This window comes from Dicentrarchus labrax, unplaced genomic scaffold, assembly GCF_905237075.1.
Source record: "Dicentrarchus labrax unplaced genomic scaffold, dlabrax2021, whole genome shotgun sequence".
NCBI lineage: Eukaryota > Metazoa > Chordata > Actinopteri > Moronidae > Dicentrarchus > Dicentrarchus labrax.
The window spans coordinates 26,400,639-26,417,788 of NW_026136704.1; the positions used below are offsets into that span (position 1 = coordinate 26,400,639).

At 41.4% G+C, this 17,150-nt stretch overlaps 1 protein-coding gene across 6 annotated transcripts in view; it reads left to right on the forward strand.

Annotated features, from left to right (window-relative positions):
• nbeab (neurobeachin b) overlaps nucleotides 1–17,150 on the forward strand; it is a 193,812-nt gene that overhangs the window by 138,946 nt on the left and 37,716 nt on the right. The window lies entirely within an intron of this gene.

Below are 17,150 nucleotides of genomic sequence, written 5' to 3' on the forward strand. Positions count from 1 at the left end.
CTAACAAGATAATAAAACCAACAGCAAAACATTCAGAGCATAAAACTTAAAATGTTAAAAAGGAGTGGAAAAGCATTAATTGCTAAAAAATTCTAACAATTATGGTTGGCCATTTCATGAAAAGTCCCATACGTGTTGTTTTTAGGTACACTTATGTTGCTCTTATACAGTCAGTGATTCACAATAAAGAGATCTTGCATCCACACTAAACCCTCTCTGGCTCTCATCACTGCACTGGCACTCCATCTCACAAGGTACAGTGGATGCTTTGAAGAGGACTTCAAAAAGATAATGCTGCACGGATCAGATAAGGAACACAAAGGCATTTACACTCATCTCTGCTCTAGTCAGAACTGCATAAGACCAGACATTATGAGGGCAAAGCGCCGCACGTCAGCTCTGACTCTCACTACATGGATGCGGCTGAGCAGGAGGTGGCGTGTGCGGGAAGGACCCTGATAGATAGGTGACTCCCATTATCATCACAGCCTGTCATGGACACACTGCAGCTTCTTGGCAAGACCCAGTGATAATTTCACACGGTTACCAGGCAGAAATTACAGATAGTAGCATCTTTTTTTCTTTATAAATCTAATTGTGAGACGTGATAGAGGTCTTTATTAAGGTTAATTCTGAAATGAAATAATATGATTAGGTCAATATTCTAGTTCTCATCACATTTAGGACTGATTAAATTTCACAAGCAAAATTTTATATTCTCACTGACATATTTCTGGAGGATATGGAGGACATTATGGAAGGTTTTCATGTGGTGAGAGGTAGCTAAAAGCCTCTTCCCCTCTCAGGCTTTGATAGTCTTTTCTCTCACTCACTCCCACTGTCTGTGGCCCAGCAGGTACTTGCCTTTTATTGAAACCAGACTAACCTCACTTTCCAGGATATCTTGCTCCAAGTCAGATACCTCAGAATCCAGTTGCACCCCTTGAGTTTGTGCTCCAGCCTTCGGCCGTCCATATGCGTGATAGAAGGGGGGATTTTCATTGAGATTATCACCTCTTAATCTAAAGCATGTGGCCGCACAGATCTCACAGTAACTCAACCTGCTCTGCAGTCCCAAGACTCCAGCAGTTGTCAGGTCTAGCCTAAGACAATCCAATCTTCTTACCCATAGCTTTACCATTACAACATTGCAAGCTTTGTTGCTTCATTCGCCATCCCGCTAGGCTATTGGAGGCCCTCCACTGTGATATATGGGGCTGTGATTCCAGCACAGGCCTATTTCTGACCCAGCAAAACCCATGCACAATTGTGTAAATCAATACAATGACTACTACTTCCCCTAATTTTGCACGAGCATGTGACCCTGTTTTGAAGGCCTCTTTGTTTCCAGAGCATGCCTCTACACTTATTCATTTTTTTCTCCTCCATTTTTCTTTTTCCTTTCTTCTAGTAAGACTGATCGTCCTGTTAACATGGCCGGGCATAAGGTCAATGGTGCTTGTCTGATGGCTGAAATTGCCCTTTGATGACACCACTCGTGCTTTGAGTGACTTCAAATGATATTCTACTGATTGTAGCCAAGGTCGTTAAATGTATGTTGCTTCACTTTATATTTTATCGTTGAGGCTTTACGTAGTATTTATACACATAAAATAGTAATATATAGGTATTAAACTAACACATATGGGTTCATATACAAATGAGCATGATTTGTGTAAAAACATGGTTATTTTTATTATTTGTACAGAACAGTGTGTAGCCTCAAGCATTTAATAAAAGAATAATAATATTTTGAAAAAGTGAGTCTCCAGGGGCGGAAATGAAAAACCTATACTCCACAAAGATTAATGTCTATTGGCTGATTTGACCAACACAACCCTCCGTGGCTCTGGCTTGAACTATATTTTATAAACACAAGGTTTTAAAGTAATATTTATGCAGGCAATCTTTAAGTTTAGATTTTCTGTATTACCTCATGACTATTAACAAAATAGTCAATTATGTTATATAAGTATAGCATTTAGCTGATTTTAAGCTGGATCAAGACCTTTATGACCAGCAATCTTTTGACTAGCATCATAATTATGGATGATGTTTTATTATTTTAATAATCCTGTTACACGAGGACACATAAGGTCTCCCATATGTGTTTTCAATAAATTCTATGGTCATTTAATTTAAAAAAAGAGAATCTCAAGTCATATCCCATATGAAGGGAGTTAACCAACTAGCTACCGAGCTAATATGCAGATTAGTCAAATTGGACTTAATAGGATGACATATTTCTATATAAATCAGATTAAAAGCAGTGACACTTCCGAGACTTGACATCAACACTGGCTTTCAAACTGTGAGAAATAATATAGTTTAATCTCATGGGATAGCCACTCACGTTGACACATTTTCTATAATTTTATTTGTCACAAAATGAAATTGTCATTGGGATTTTTAATAATGGAACATTATTATTCCAGGCAATATGGTTGCTCTGTAGGAGGCCAGTTAATTTTTGGGCCTGGAGCTGCACTGAGGACCCCCTTTGGATTGTGTCCATTCATTTGTTTTATTCTCTGCTGTGTATCAGCAGCCTCCTCTGGAGAAGTCAGGAAGCTGGACCACATAGCCAGAGGCTGAGAGACCCTCTAGCGATCAACTCAACAGGCTCTGTTCACTATGAACCATATCCATAGCACATGCATACACAGAAAACTCCAAACTTATCAGCATGATTGAAATTGTGAGGAAACAGAAAGGTGGAGAAAAGTGTAAATTATGAAACTTAATTGATTGTCTCAGCCTCATTTGGCCCTTCACCCCTCCCCTCTGCAATATGGTACGCTTGTCAGCCTTTGTGATAAATTACATGAATCTATTTGCATGAATTTAGCATGAGTACAATTCAGTTTTGTTTGCCAAATTACCAATCCAGAAAATGCCTGGTTTGCTACACAAAAGGAAAATACAGGGTTACATTGTGTTCGGTGCAGTTTTTTGCTGCACAGGTTATGTGCCGCTGTTGGCAGTCGAGTGAAGTGAAAGTGCTGGTGCAGTGCTTTCCTCTCATTTTATTAGCGCACAGTTTAGCATTGTATTTTGTTGTACATGACAATGCTAAACATTGGGTGTGTTGGAGACTGGGGTGGGATTGTTGCTTGTTTATTATTACTTTATTCAGCATTTTTTCCCCTGTTGTTTTCTGCAAATCAGTAGGGGTTAGATTGTTCTAAAAGAATTTAGTAGTTTATTTATAAACCCGCGGTTCTTTTTCTCTTTCTTTTATTTATCAAGGAAAACTACATGTCTGCCTTCCATCTTGTCTGTTGTAAAAGGCAACCATTCAGCAGCAGCAGCAGCAGTGTGATTAATCTTAATGTCTGCGAGATGTCTACCATCTAAAGGTGGGCGCTGTAATCATCTGCCCACTGACCCCATGATGCTCATCTACAGTCCTCTCTGCAGCCCTTGTGTCTTATAAGTAATTTCAAATTTCAGATTAACTGAACACAGTTCTCTCCCAAGTGTCATTTGATCTAAGAGTAGGAGTGCATCACAAAAAAGAAAGGGAATGGAAGATTTGGTGGCATATTGTAGGTTTAAGGCTGTTGGTAATCAAATGCTGCTGGTAAGTCCTGTGATGAAATTAGGCAATGTTGCCTAAATAAGGGATGAAGGGTTCATAATTGCCAGTCCTAGAGATCTGAGGTGCCGGGTGCCAACTGTCAGAGCAGGGCTAATGATGACAAATGTCTCTCTATGCAGATTGCTGCAGCAGCACGGGTGTGCAGCTGAGAAAGAACAAGAAAAGAAAAATGCAGAGGGCCTAATAAGAGAAAGCTTGTGTGCACATATTTAATGACCTACATGGAAACAAACCTCCCTAACTGATGAGCTGCCTTTTGAAAGTACTCAACCTTGATGCTGTTTAAAGCTACAATAAAATGAAGGAGTACCTTACAGTACCTGTAAATTATATTAATAGTCATTAATCTCTGTGTGACTACTAAGAATCATTACAATCTGCTGCTTTAACGGATACAGTGAACAAAAACTAGAAAATACAATTAACATTTGCTTGCAAGCTTGTCAAGATGATTTAACTATTAACAATTGTCATGTTGGAAAAGTTAGCTCTATATTTAGCCAAACAATCCATCAGCTCTAGTGGAGACGACAAGTAAGCATAGATCAGCATTGTCCTTGTGTGGTAGTTTTCCTCATTATCTTTTCTAAAGTTGGCTGGAGCTGAAAGATGGCAAAGTGTTGTAAAGAAAAGAATGGGCTGTTACTCTGTGGCTCGTGTTCAAAATAACAGGCTGTTCCTAGTTAACATAGCTAAACTGTTGTTGGTTAACATGGCTTTTAAAAAAAAGTTTTTGTGTCTTAAAAGTGTGCTTGATTTTAACCACCTTTTGTAGCAGAGGGCCATAAATCTGATTTCACTTACTGTGACGTAAGGCTCACGCTAATAAAAGAGCAAACCCGGAGTGTTGCATGGCCAGATTTCCCCAATTTGTTGCATGAATGGCTTTTGAAAGGGGTCCCTCTTTGTACAAAGGGAGTCTCGTCTTTGTTTGGTTTCGCCCCATCTGTGTCATCTGGTGGTCTGTGCAAGAGGGTGGTGTCTCAGGGTGCTCCCCAGCGGCGATGCCAGTTGTTTTATGGACTCGGTGGAGTGGTGCTGGGAGTTCATAAGTTGGCTGGCCCATTGTGTGCTGAGCCCAGCTGACACGTGTGAATTGACTCCAGCATATTGACAGATCATTTCCATTAATGAATCGGAGGAGTCTGCCTTGTTTCACTCTGTGATTTATGCCCTTGCTTCATCATCCTCGGAGCTCAGGGTTAACTAACAGCCCCCTGAATGACTCAACCACAAATTGCTGTATGAAGGGAGTTTGCTTTGTTCAGTAGTTTTATGCGTGGGTGTATACACATTTGATATCTTATAGTTAAGATGAATCAAGTGAATTTGTGCATATAGCCCAAAATAACAAGTTAGTTTCAGAGGGTTTTACAATATACACATCATATGACATCTTCTATCATTAGGGTTTTATATCTGATATTTACATGTGATATAATAGCATCCTGGCTAAAGTATGAATAATTGTTTCTGCACATTAAAACCCATGAGGAATAACTGCGTGATGTGCAGTCGGTTATTAAAAAGCCATCCGAGACAACTAAGTTTCACATTAATCAAAGAGCTGTTTTCTGTTGGGGATGGGTGGCCTGTTTCTTGATTTGATATTGAGCTGCTTTTGTTTGTAACCGCTGGTGTCTCATCAGCTCGGCCCTGATCCTCCATGGCGACCATCCAGGTTGTTCAAAGCAACAGCCACACACTGCTGATAGCGCTGGCCTCAGCCTGCCCTGTCACCCCCACCACTGCTGCCACATGGAAGGCACATTTGCTCGCCACCATTTTATGCCGCTGTCACCCTCCCTTCAGGAGCGAGGGGAAAGAGGGGAGGTGAAAAGGAAAGGAGGGAAAGAGGGAGGCTCACCCTGAGCGGATGCTAGACAAAGATGGCAGCAGAGACATTTTGTCTACTTTCATTAGTTCTGGTGGTGGTGAGCTGTGCTGAATATTAGCCCGTTACAGGCAAAGCCACACATTGTGGAGCACAGACGGAGAGCATGTCACAATCAAATCTACCCCACCTCATTTCCATCTTCCTCACTGAAAAAGTGGGACATATGGGGCAGGATGCCAATTGCTTATTTTATACGGTAATTAACATCTCTCAAACCGTGTTATATGGTAGGTGTGTCTTAACCGTGACAAAGTTTATCTCACAAATTTACATATATATTCCCAGTAACGTAAGATATTTTAAGATCCTAACAGACTACAAAGGCTTATGTGCTATATGTCATTAAGAAATGAATGAACTTTGCTGGCCTTCACTCATAGTTTCACTGTTATAGTTTTGTTGTGACAGTGTCACATTCAGCTAAACTCAGAACCATCCTAAATCAGTGCTGTCATTTCCTTGAGTATCTACTATCTGGTATCTGTCAACTTAAATTGGGACCATACCTAAACCCAAACCCATCCACACACTGTACGGATCTGTGTGTGTGTGTGTGTGTGTGTGTTTGTAATGGGGGTGCAAGTGCATGTGAATGCAGGACAGTTGGGTATGTGATATTTTTGTGATGATCTCGATTGTTTGCTGTTGTTTGTGATCAACATGACATAATTACTAAAAACTCTTTTTCTGGAGTTCTGCCAAAGCACATATATTTCTAATTATTTTGTTTACCTAAATAACATTCACACAGCAAGTCTCTGATTGGTGCTAACCCCTGTTTGTGTGTGTGTGTGTGTGTGTGGAGATAAATCTGAATGTTGTTTTGTCCTGCTGGGCTTTCATCTGTTGGACTCATTATAGTAGTCATCTCACTGGGCACTAGTAGAGAAGCTCAGGAGACAGGCTCCCCATGAAAGAGTCATGATGGACGAAGAAGTGCTGATGTGCAGGTTCCTGCCTCCAGGCTTTCACCTGCTCAGGAACAGCCCCAAGGCAAAAAGAACCAGCCTGCTCCGACCAACCAATGAAAGACTGAAAAACTAAAGTCAGACTTTCTTAGTGTTGCTTACTGTGAACTGAGGGCTTGCAATTGATGGTGAAAGAAAAAGAAAAAGTGAACTAATTACTAAGTGAATTTTCTGAATATCTTTCTAATGATAAAAAACAAGTCAAAAAGGTGGATGAAAGCACCAAAAAAGATGGATAAAGTTGTGCCGTTCTACCTTGTTAAATTTCAAACGATTTTATTAGAGTGTCAATTCTGTGGTCTTGGCAGGGCTTGGGAGGTGTCTGAGCAGGGAGTGCGGCAGCAGGGTGAGAGCATGTCGGCTGTTGACACCATCTAACGAAGGGAGGATTAGGAGTTTACAGAGGCAGTAATATGATAGGTCAAAAAGAGGAGGCACTCCTCCACAGCACTTGGCTCTGTAATGAATGATTGACTGGAAAAGGAGAAGCTGCCACTCGCTGGCTGAGTGCTCATCTTGACGCCTGCCGCACCGCTCCACGGCTCCCCTTGATCACGTTTCGCTGCTCCCTTCTCATCTAAGGCACCAGTCTGCAGGGAAAAGCTGCTTTTCCCTCTTATTTTTCTCCCTAATTTACACATTTAAGACATTTTTGTTTGCTTATTTGCAATTCCTTTTTTTGTCAGTGAGCCTCTCTCTATCAGTCCTACTCCCAGCCCTGAAACCAGCCCCACACCACACACACACACACACACACACACACACACACACACACGCACACACATACCCTCAATTACAACCTTCCCTTTCTCTTCTGTTTGCCTTGAGGCAATGAACTAATTTCAGGTTCCATAATTGCGGTGTGTTGTACACCTGTCTGCTATTAATTCTCCCCTGTCTCTCATTCTCTTTCTTAATGAGATATTATTGTAATTATTGTCATTATGCTATTTTCCGTAATGAACTTGATTGATGTTGTTGTTATGGCACTATTTATTCTCTATAATTAGTGTAAATGTGTTGAGAACTTGTACGGGCATTGATAGTATGAGACTGTGTTTATGAGTGAACTCAGTCTCTCATTCACTCATCAGCTGACCTCAGAGTTCCCGCTTAGTGCAGAGTTTGTCTTGGAAATGGAGAAGAGAGCTGAGCAGCCCGGTCACCACTGAATAGGGCCCTGCTTGTAGCCATTTTAAGACCATTACAACAGTGAAAGGCTACACAATGGCCAGGGCTGGGCTTTGTTTCAGCCTGTCAAATGCACCCTGTGAAAATCAAATAGTGCTTTGCCTTAAAAGAGAAGGTGAAAAAGGTTTTGCCTATACTCCCAGTTTTTGAAATTTTGGTTGTGTCTTGAAAAGGGAAAAAAGTTTTCAGTGACTTGATTTTGAATGTTATTGTTGAAGAGGCAAACTACTGGAAGGAATGCTAAAGAAAATCTCTGCTGAATGAACGATGTTGAATTTTTTTTCTTAGCGGCTCTCAATCCAATTAGGAGTTTAATAAGGGTCATGCATAGGGACTTCACGCTGCAGGTTGGTTTCTTTTGGGTGCTTTTGGGGAGTAGGATGGGGCTGAATGCTGGTCTCTTTAATGTGTAGTGAGGGGTCCTGTGCCCTGGTGAGTCATTGAAACTGTCTGGGGAGCACAGATGATCTTTTCCGTTATTCTGAAGGCGAGGTCGGCAGATAATCTGACACTGTGGTTAGATTGGTTTCTCAGGTGGTACCAATTACCTGATCTCTCACAAGCCTTTGTGAGGATTTATTTCTTTATATATCTTTTCACTCAAATACTTTATTAAAACCAACATCACACAGCTTTTAATTGCAATTTTTATTTCTTGTTTTCAAGTTTAGTATCTTACCTGGAAAGCTGTTAATTTATGTGACTAAAAATTCAGAAGGCCTATATAGTTCTTTAAAGGGGCCTTAGTTGATCTTTAATCTCTCTCTATGCGAGGAAAAGTGGGTAGGAGGGCCCTAGAAGTGGACACGTCCAGCCTTTGTGGGTTTGTTCACATGCTGGGGAGCTTTGAGTGTCTGACAGCCGTTTAACTCCACACGACCTGGTTCTCAAGTGCCATCGTTTGGGCGCTCTTGAATCCTGTTAGGAGCCATAATTACAATTCATGCACTCCCTGCGCTTCTTTGAAGAGGCATTGAGAGAGCAAAGAGGGGTGCAGAGAGCTTGAGAGAACCCTAGCTATACTGGCCCTTCATCAGTGTGGAAACACTCTTGGAGGCTTTCAGCGAACTTCCTGAACACAGTGGCCTGCATCGTCAAACTGAGCTGCAGTATAGTTTTATTTAACATACTGATCCACAAATTGATAATTTGGTTATAGAGTGGCAAACGGTTTAAAATGTGTATGCGTAAATGTTTCCTTTTTTTCTACTGTGCAACTGGAAATATACATTTTACATGACGCATTTTGTAAAACTGCCTTTCTTTCAAGTATGCAAACAACTTGTGAATTGAAGAACGAGTGAAGTGAAGCACATTCAATGACTTTCAAAGGGAAAAGGGAGAAAGGGTGAGCATAATGCCTAATAGGTGCTTTAGTAATTTCTGAGTTTTCATAGCTTAATCCGTTCTGAAAAGCTCAGGAGAAGAAAGGCTGCAAATGGCCCTCAGTATTAATTTGATGTGACTTCTGTACAATAAGGGCTGTGGATCCCAGAAGCCCATTTTCAAGCTTACCTTCTTTCATCATCCTCAGCCCTTGGAACTTTTGCCTAAATGTTTCATGAAACCAAGGCTGTAAGCCTCTTTGGTATTCTGTCTTTATAACGCCTGGTTTAAGACTATTATTACACCATGTTCAAGGCAGAGGAGCACATACAAACAGTGAAGCTGCCTCTCCATTGTGTGAAACTCAAATTGATTTGGTACAATTGGGAGAGCACTTGTATTAAAACACACATATTCTATGGCTCATTTCCCCCCTTTCATTGTAGAGTTTTGCAAATGCAAATGAGGGTTGGTTTCCCTCCTTCTTTGTACAAATAAGTATTCTTTCTGGTTTTCTGAATATATCTACTCATTTCTAAGCAGATCAAATGATGTGTCCTTTATTATTTATATTAATCATGGATTCCAAAAAAAAATTTCCTCAGAAAAACAATTGTGTGACCAAAACCACACAGGCCTCATTATTCATCCTGATATTTTGCTATGATAAAAGTAAAATTAAAATAAAATGTTGCACTGCTGTTGTCAAGCATGTGGAGACCCTCTTGAGTCCCCCTATATCTATCTCCATGTATAAAAACAATTTTATGAACTCTGGGACTTCTATGAGATTCATAAAAGTCTTATTTTGTTTTTGTATTCCAGCAGAGAGATGAAGCAGGCAAAGGATTTGGTTTGTTATCAAAGAATCCTGTGATGATGTGCCTCAGGAAAGTGCAGGCTGTATCTCACAGCTTTCTCTGCTGTGGATGCTTTGTAACACATTCTGTCCCATTATAAAAATAATATCAGGGATATAGATACATGTTCGTTGTTTTCTGATTTGAAGAAACAAAGAGTCTTCTTTCTTTCTTGTGTATGTTTTGTTTACATCGAACAGGGGGAAGCTAGCAAGGGACACACTGGGTGGGTCAGTGACCCTGGAGAAAACAGCTTGCATTAATATGGTCTAATCCAATGTAATTAGTCAAATTACAGCATGCCAAGCAGCTTGTCAGGGGCTGCCGGCTTTGGCAGGCACACAAGATGGCCTGGAGTCCCACTGGACAGCAAAGAGACCTCAAAATCACTGTAAAGCTACCCTACTGCACTTACTTTTACTCTGTTCGGTCCATTTTTCCTGGTCTCCTCCATCTTTCTTTCTTGACAAAGATGGGGAGGGCTCTTTCAGCCATGGTACAATGTTTTCACCTTTTCAGAGTTGTCTCCCATACCCCCAGGCTGCTGGCTTGGCTTCCTGCCTGCCTGCTAAGGTGGATCAAAATGATACGAGGATTCATAGCACAGGCTACAGAAAGTCAAAGTAATTATATCAGTGCTGCACTCCTCCTACGTGATTTTGTGAGAGAGAGTCAGATGCACGCTAACTAGTGCCGCTAAGAACCACAGACACGGTTAAGACACTTCCTCGTGTTGGAGGATTAGCATTGGTAAAAAGATTTAAACTATATAATTACATGAGGATAAAGTACAAATTATCTAGTGCACTCAACAGCCAGATTATCATCCCCTGCAAGCCCGTTCAGCCCCAAGGGGTGAGCCTGGATGACAAAAGGCCCTCATTAGCATAAATTTACAAGCGCTCTCGTTCAGAGGAGCCGATAAGAACCTGTTCCACCTTTGCTTTGGCCCTGAATGGCTTGTTGTGCTTTTGGCAATGACAGATAAGTCAGGGTAATTCCACTTTATGCCTGAAAAAATGATGCTCCAGATTCTGGCTGCATCCCGAAGGTGTCACCCACGATAATCCTCAAAGAGCGTCCAGCAGAAAGGGGGCTGTGTGTTTTCCAGATGATATACTGCGAATGACAGAAAGAATTATACGAAGGAGGACAAATCTGTAACATATTATTAAGCAATTCCCAGTGAATAACAGGGATAAAAGGATAATGGATGAGGGTGTCGTTATTACCTTGGTGCTGAGGGAAGCGCCAAAGCAAAGGTAGAGAGACAAGATTAATTGAGGACGAGTGAGGCGCTCATTGCTCATCAGGCCCTCTCGTCTAACCACTTGCTCTTTCTGTCCCTCTCCTCCTCTGACTCTCCGCCTCTCCATCCTTGTCTCATTCTTTCTCTTCTTCTCTGTCTTGCTCTGAGCCCCTATCCCTCCCACACACCACCAGAAGAAAAAAAAGAAAAAGAAAAAGAAAAGTTGGATTTAAAGCGATCAGCTTGGCACTCTCTGTGGCAGCCAGAGGAAGCTGGTACCCCGGCCAGGAAGATTTCAGTCATCTTAAGGCTGACAAGTCCCTGAAAAAGTCCCATTAGGAAAAGCTTGCTGAAAAGACCCCATACCAAATGACTGCATCCCTTCTCTCAAGCTCCTTAGCGAAGGCATCCTCAAGCTGTTTATCTGGATGATGTGCTCACTTAGTGTGTTGCATGTATGTGTGTGCATGTGGCTGTATGTCGGTCAGCACTTGAGCATCTTCATATGTATGTTCAAAGGTCCAGGGTGTAACATTTAGGAGGCTCTATTGGGAGGAATTTAATATAATATGCAACTGTGTTTTCATTAGTGTATAATCATCTGAAAATAAGAATCATTGTGTGTTTTTTACCTTAGAATGAGCCGTTTATGTCTACAGATGCCACGGCTCATCTTCCATGGAGTCCGCCATGTTGAACCGCCATGTTTCTACAGTACCCCAGAAGGGACAAACCAAACACTGGCTTTAGATAGGGGTGTTCATTTTGCCTGTGTCATCAGTGTGTGGAACACCTGAGTCATTTGTAGAAAGAAGAATATTTACACTGTGTTTATTCCTACATTGTTAATTTAAAGGGCCAGTTCACTCAAGTTACAAAAACGTATATATGTTCTTGGTTACTCCTGGTTTAAATGGTTATTGTTTATTGTTTTTATTACAAAAAAAATTCAACAGCAGCATTTATTTCCAGAAACAATGTCCCTGTTTCTAAAAAAGAGATATCGCTTTAAATTTTTTGCGCTTTGAAGGGGAGAGTGAAGCGACAGAAGTGTGATCTGCAACTACAGATGACACTAAATCGGAAACACTGGTCCTTTAAATGATTGTTGTGTCCCTTTCTTTGTTTGTTTACTCGCTAGATATAATTCAATCGCAAGACAGAATTACGCTACTACTTACAGGGAGCTGACCAAATAATGTAGATTTAATGGAAAAAGACTTGAATTCTGAAGTAACTTAATGACCATTAGCAACACTGATACAAAAATGTATTATATTAAAAGAAGCGTGAAATCTGTACTTTGATATTTAAGTTTTTAAAAAGCATGAGATAACTAACAAAGAATCTACAAAGAGGCCAAATAATCTTTTCCCAAACTGTAGGTGGTTGGTTAATAAGAAGCAAAATTGGTTTATAGCTGTGATTTCAAATTGTAACTGTATTTTTTTTTATAGCCTCTGTATTTTTGTTATTCATAGTAAAGGGCTGATGTATATTGTGCACTGCGCCTGTGAAGAGAAAAGGTGTGAACATGCTTTTGCAATCAGCACAGGTATCCAGTTGTCTTACAAAGACAGTTGCGTGTGAATGTATGAGTAATTATGACTCTGTGTAAGGTCATCAAGAAAATACATTTTATTTTAGATTGTTTCTTTTAACCTCTCAGAAGCCTTCTGCAGGCATCATGTGGCTTGATGCCAAACTCTGTATCATCGCTGTAGGGGATCACAAGTCCAAGTAACTGTGTGGAATTTTTTTTCTACTGCTGTTTCTTAAGGCTTTAAATTTTAACATAGGCAGATAAAGGATGTTTAAAGAGTCCCTGACTCTTTAAGAAGAAATTGCATACTAGGAAAACGACTCCTCCCACCTGTCCTACCATGGCAGTGTTGAAGACAGTGCTGCAGGGCCTGCTAATGCGCGTGAAATACCATCCCTGACATAAATGTTATTGACAAACTTGGCTGGACATTTGGGGCAGTGAACTGCCAGCATATTTAATGCATATTCATCTCCTTTATCCCACTGGTCTTGCCAGAGCACCCAAGCTGTGTCATCTTGCCACACTCCAGCTACCACCCAAATGTATAGTGACACTGATTATGCAAATCTGTATCTTGTTTTCCCCCCAATACCTGCATTAGGAACCTGCTACTTTATTGAAGTTGAGATATGGGTCTCACAGAGAGGAACCAAGTGGAATGCTGATTTTTTTGAATAATCTGTGGGAATCTTTTACATTTTTGTATTTCCACACTTCATAACAGTTGTCACATTAAGGGGGGATCGGATGAGAAACACGCTTTGATGCTCAGGCATACATTATAAATCTTTGCAGGATGTAAAAGGGATTAAAGCTGAACTGAAAGTGTGGATTCGGGCACGTTGTGGTCAGACAACCAAGATTTCCGTCTGCTTGGCTTAATAAAGTTTGACATGGAAATATTAGAGTAATTTCACAGTGTGTGGAACACCTGAGTCATTTGTAGAAAGGAGAATATTTACCCTGTGTTTATTTCTATTTCTATTTTATTTCTTTTTTTAATTTAAAGGGCCAGTTCACCCAAATGACAAAAGGTGACATGTTCTCCCTTACTCCTAGTAGTATTTATCCATGCAGAAAGGTTTGGTTGAATGTTGATTGGCTGTATATTTTTTAAAAATTCAACAGCAGCATCTCTTTCCAGAAACAATGTCCCTGTTTCTGAAAAGAGATTATGCTTTCTGTCATTTCTTTTCATTTCTGTGAGGACAAATAAACAACATTCACCTCCACTGTATTTGAATAGAGGCAGACTCTCAGAGGCTGGTATCACAAAACAAAACCAAAACTACATATTTACTAGATATATGTGAGGAAGAAGTAAATAAGTAAGTAAGTAACGTATCTGTGTTTATTGTGGGTGAACAGGCCTTTTAAGTTATTTTTTTATTAATTGTGTAGCTAAGCTCTAAGCTTAGCTCTGATTTAGCCCCTTATGTGTTTTACTTTTAAACATATCTAGATATAAATATTTTTGACCCACATTGTCTATGGCTGACATTGCTCTACCACTTAGCAGAGCGTTGCTCTCTGCTCTCGCTCTTACCGGGCTTTATGCTTTCTCCGACTGCTCAACCTCTTCACAGATTTGGCCCATATTGCCTGAGGTCAGCCATTGAATACAGTATACGCAGTGTGTGCTGATCCTCCAAATTGCCATGTGTGAAATCCATCCCACTCGCTCCTGGGGGAGTAGTCATATCACTCAAAATGAAACTGCCTCTCGTACCCTCCCCTTATTCTTCCACTTCGCTGTTCTCTTTGGCCGCCTGGGACCATGCAGTTGTGAGGCTTTATGGTGGAAGCCTATTAGACAAATCTTAGAAGAATGCAGCGGAGGTGCTGTGATACCAGGTTGTCAGAGTGCTCCACAGACTCATATAAATATATCAGTCATGCTGGCTTGGAGGTCTCACTGAATTATATTATTTTCCTGTTTTGGTATAAATGCAGTGGAGGGGGATTGTAGTGTTCCATATGGGAGAAAATTGCATCAGGTTTTAGAGAAAATGCTTCGTTAGATTTATTAATAATGTCTGTCATAGTGCCTCAACCAATGTAGGGTTAAAGCTATTGGGAAGTCAGATATGATTAGAATCTATTCCATGCATGAAGTGGCTTGCTATCGCTTTTAAGTATGATGTGCTCCATCTAAGTATCTGCACATTATTATATATGAGTTTCAGCCTAAACACCAGTGTCACCTGTGCCTCTCCTCATCTCATCTGTCACAATATTTTTCTGTTTTCCACCTGTGATGTTCTACAGGCCCCCTGTCAAATCAGGGAAAGAAGAGAAGGAGGATAAAGGAAAGAGAGGACAGAGACGTTAAATTGCATTATGGCTATTATGCTGTAGAGCTATATCTCCCTGCAGCTGGCAGAGCAGCGCATGCGCCTGTGGCTCCTAATGAGCCTGCGTGGAGGGACCTGTGTGGAAACAAAAGGCTGTGCTTGTCGGCCATACCAGACCCCTCCACCCGTCCCCTCGCCGCTCCCCCAGCCCTGAGCGTGACAGACCAAGAGCAGAGCGCCGGTCCCTTCCTGGTGGCGTGATTAGATTGGGGCCGAAGTCTCCAGCTGGCAGGCCTGTCTGTGACTGGAGGCGGCGGTCCCCAGCGCTTGTCACTGGCTGACACCTCTGACAGGCAGGGGACAGCTTCAGCAGACAGGTTCATTAAATGGCATTTTTTACAGCTGGGCCTCCAAAAATGAGGGCTGGGCTTTGTCAAATCTCCAAGTCTACAGGGGCCCCTGCATGTTGGTTTAGACCAAAGCTTTGTTGTTATGACAAATTTTTTGATCTGGGCTGTTTGAAATCAGCTCTTTTTTCTCCTCTTTAGCCTCTCTTTTGTTGACAGCTAGCCCTTTGGCCTGTACTTTGTCATGGCAACAAAATGTTCACTCTAGCTGGGTAACAAGAAGGAGCCAGTGTTAAAATATTATTGTGCTGGCAATCAGTTAAAAGTTGCCATATTATCAGAGTTTTAATATATTTAAATTTTTTTGGCAAACCTAGTGCAGAATGTAGAAGGTAAATACATTGCTCTGTTAACAGTTAAATAAAGACTTTGCTGAAAATGACAAACCATTCAAATTGTCTAGACATCCAAATAACTTAATATGTATTCAAATAACAGCTTGCTAGTGCCATGATGGAGTAAGCTGTTGTAACCTTCCCATGATGCATATCTGCACAACTTGCCTTTCAGCATTGCACTCAGAAGACTACTTCCAGAACATCTGGCTGCAGAGCAGGAGGGGGATAAAAGCTGCCCTGCCTCCTAGTGAGCTGCTGTTGGCCCTCAACAGTGTGCCCGCAGGTCCATAGCCGTCTCTCCATCTCACCTCCCTTCCTCTCTACTCCCCCTCCAGTCAGCACACTGCCTCCTCTGGGCCGTGCTGTCTCTATGACAACTGTTTGAGTTGGGGGTTGCAGAGGTGTCAGGCAGGGGCATTACTGGGAGGAGAGCACCAGAGATGCTGTGCTGCACATCCAGCATCTCCACCTAATCCAATTTTAATTGAGCTCCAGAGATTTTGGATGTGGCACGGAGGTCGGGCATGAGCTATTCCAGGGAGAAATTAAGGCAGCCCGGCTCGCGCTGCACTCTTCCAGCCTGTCACTATTTTAAATGAGCATTAGCATCAGACCTAACCCAGCTGAACATCTCACTCTGGCTTCCCTCCCTCCCTGCCTACTCCACCTCAATCACCCCCACACACACACATACAGACGCCCACACACACACGCTAATATACTGTAGGGCCTCACGCCCTTACTGCCCTTTTATATCTTTATTCTCTCACACTCTCTGAACTTAACATATGTGTGATTATAACCTGGGGAGTTGATGAGGTTGCTCCTCGGCTCATACTGTTGGACAAAATTGTTCAGTCAGAGGGAAGTGAGATGGAAGGAGGGGGAAAGGTGTGTGAGGGGACCATTCTCACCTGTCAGAACAACTGTCTTGATTTTCTGTGTGTGGACCTGCAGCCCCAGTGGTGCTGCATACACTAATGATCCTTTGTCTGCTCTCTCCACCATTGCATGATGGTTTTTATTGATTATTTAAGTGTCACAGGCCCAGGGGGTCATTTCCTTGACCACTTGCCTCACCCTAGTGACTTTTATAGACCAACTGAAAAAGTGTGAAACATTCAAAAAGAATCTGTATTGTGCAGAAATGTGCCTTCAGATATGGTATAATGTCTCAGTAACACTTTGTTACATGTTAAAATAAGGAATTAATGAATTGTTACTAGTGTGATATTAATATTACATTGTTAATAAAACTCATGAAATAGTTATTATCACCACTTGGTGTAAGCCTGGAGGGGATCATTCGTTTGGCCGTATGTGTGTCTTTCTGCAGATAATGTCACATACTACTGGACCCATCAGGCTGATATTTTTTGTGCACATTTATCACTGTATATGTTCAAGGACCAGTCGTGGTTGCAATAATTCACACTTTTTTTGAGCGACTGCTCTGCTTTGATTGCCATTGAT